The sequence below is a fragment of the Quercus suber genome, unplaced genomic scaffold (genome assembly GCF_002906115.3).
Source record: "Quercus suber isolate HL8 unplaced genomic scaffold, Cork oak 2.0 scaffold_547, whole genome shotgun sequence".
In the NCBI taxonomy this organism is placed as follows: Eukaryota; Viridiplantae; Streptophyta; class Magnoliopsida; order Fagales; family Fagaceae; genus Quercus; species Quercus suber.
The window spans coordinates 293,225-296,476 of NW_027069995.1; positions in this window are offsets into that span (position 1 = coordinate 293,225).

Sequence of the window (3,252 nt, forward strand, 5' to 3'; positions counted from 1 at the left end):
GAGAGAGAGAGAAGGAGAGAGAGAGAGAGAGAGAGAGAGAGAGAGAGAGAGAGAGAGAGAGAGAGAGAGAGAGAGAGAGACATTATATGCTTTTTTTGGGATTAATTGTTTTTATCTCTTGTTCTCAGTCCTTAGCGGAACCATGTTGCTGGGCTTTTGTTTTTGTTTCATTGAATTTAATGTCTTCTATTTGGTTAATGAATAATGATATCAACATGTTTTTGTCTTCTATTGGGTTAATGTCTTCTATTGTTGTCTTTTTATTTTTGCATTGTTAATTATGTAAATATAAGATTTGTGAAGGTTGATTTGGGTTTGTTTTTTGGGGATGTATATTCTTCATGTTCAAGATTTGGGTGAATGGAGAGAGAGACCAATACCAGTTTTTGACATTGTTTTTCTTGCATTGTTGTGTTTTTTTTTTTTTTTTTTATGAAAAAAACATAAAAGGGAGAAGAAAAATACATATTTACCCTTATTTTTAACAAAGGTGAATTAAAGGGTCTTAACAGAGCTTATCTCAAGTGGGTAAAGTGACATTTTTTAAATCACGATATAGAGAGGGAAAGTTCCCGACTTATCATAAGCTGACACATCACACTACCAAGTCCACAAAATACTGCCAATTACAAAGCGCCACATACTGCTGCTAGGTTTTACTATTATTATTCAGAAGCCAACAGAAATTTGCCAAGTGTCATGCATGAACCAATCACGCATCAGCTCGTGTAAGCGATGACATAAGCAGCCTCGCACGTGTAAACGATGACATAATCAGCCTCACACGTGTAAGCGATGACATAAGCGGACCAATCAGATTGTGACATGTGTCACCAATCAAACTCTGCCACGTGTCGCTCATCCACCCTAAAATTCCTATAAATAGAAGCCTTCCTGAGACATTTAAGAGGACATTAAGCCATCTAAAGCACTCAGAAGTCTAGAAGCTCTGCCGGAACCAAGCTCTAAAGCCTCCAAGAACTTTAAGAACTTCAACTTCAAATACGAAGAACATTCGAAGAGAAATCATCCAAATCATTCTCCTAGATCCAAAAGTTTGCGGGAATTAAGCCTAAAGTGTCCGAAAACATCAACAAATCACAAATCAGTGAAGCTCTACGGATCTAAGCTTCTAAAACCCCGAAGAACTTCCACCACAAACCTTCGAAGATGAAGAATGCACGAAGAACACGAAGAACGTGAAGAACAAAGGATTTCTAACAAGCTCATAACCAGAGATTCATTGTAATTCTGTTTCAATAATCTTCGATCCATCCATCAACCAAATTGAAGGATATTTTGTGTTCAAGTCAAAATCACATTACCACAAATCCAATCAATAAGTCTTGCAAAGAGATCGAATCAGAGGATAACTCTTTTGTAATTTCAGAGAATTGTACCACACAATCATCAATACAAATCCGCACTTGTGAAACTATTTTACTTGTTTGACTCATTTCAAACTGAGAAATTTAGTCTTCTACATATTCTGGCGCGCCCAGTGAGACCTCTCTGCCTCTCATCTCTTTCTCCTTCAAAAGAAAAGAAATTCAACATCATTTTGCTACCAACTTCAATGGCCTCTAGCAAGAATGTTCGAAAATCAGTAGTTGATGCTTCCAGTGCTGATGATTATGTCGGCCCAATCACTCGCAGTTGATCCAAAGCTCTTGATCGACTTCAACCTCAACCAACCAAAGAGGGCGAGCTTCATACTACCATCTCTCTAGACTTTCTTGCAAATAGGAAAGCTACCACTAAGGATTCATCTGTCTCGAAAGATTTGGAGATCAATAATGAATCATCCCCAACAAAGACCTTTTCTATCAACTCTTCACCCATGATGAGAAACTTAAGGAACGAAGTACCTTTGACTCATCCTGTTTCATCATTTTCTCCATCATAGCTAGAGGTCATGCCAATGATGATGACTAACACCTCTACCATGGAAGAAAAGATGGTTGAAATGGAACAAAGGGTCATCCTTCTCACGAAAGCACTTGAAGAAAAGGCATGTCTAGAAAGGGTCATGCCTTTTGTGATTTGTTAATGTTTTGAAGAAAGGGTATTTGAAGTCATCACTTGAAGATGGCATTTGCCCCTTGAAGATGGCTGCATGTCTCCAACTACTAAGCAGGGGGCAAATACCACTCTCATTCAGTTTGGTTCTCTAGAACCTGTTCAAGTTCAGCTCTCACAAAAGGGATCTGATTATAATTCAAATGATGATAAAAAGTCGACAATGGATGAGGAAGAAGGCTGGACGGTGGTTACTCGCAGGAGATGGAAGAAGAGACGTACATTCCCTCTTCATTTGATCATCCAAGAGTCTAGAAGAGCACAAAACTAGATTCAGCCTTGGTCAAGAAAGAGTGATAAAAGGCAAGAAAAACTGGGAACAAAAATGTCTGACGATTCAGCACAAACCCAAAAACTTTGAAATCTCATCATATTGGAAGAATTCTTCCCCAGAAAATTCTTTCAAAATGACTCAGCCGAGGCCATTCACACAGTCTCTCGTTGCAAAATTCATGATGAAAAGGAGGATGTTGACCATGGTGGTCCAAACGAGACTTTGCCATCTATGGAGGAACTCCAATCTCGAGTTGATGAAGTTGAACCCTTGCAATCCTCCATCTCACCAAGAGAAGCACTCACTCAAGCTCTTGAAAAGCCAGAGATATACACTCCTTCTACCAGCATACTTCAACAAACCCAAGAATGTTATGCGTGCCCTCCAGACGTAACTTTCTCTGATGAGGATTTGTTGTTAGCCTCTAAGCCCCACAATCGTCCACTTTTTGTCTCTGGTTATGCTCGTGAACAAAAGATCGATCGTATTCTCATTGACGGAGGTTCAGCTATTAATATACTACCAAAAATGACGATGAGACGACTTGGTCTCACTATGGAGGAATTACTGCATAGTCGTTTGGTCATTCAAGGCTTTAACCAAGGAGGACAACGTGCAATCAGCATGATCCACCTGGAATTGATCATTGGAGAATTGACAAGTAATGTTTTGTTCCATGTCATTGATGCCAAGACGACCTACAACACGTTGTTAGGACGCCCCTGGATCCATGGGAATGGAATAGTGCCATCAACTTTGCATCAATGTTTCAAATTCCTTCAAAGTGGAATAAAAAAGGTCAATGCCGACTTGAAGCCTTTCGTCGAGACTAAAGCTCATTTTGCCGACACAAAGTTTTATGTGGAAGATAACATTCTTAATGAAGTTCTCCCAGTTAA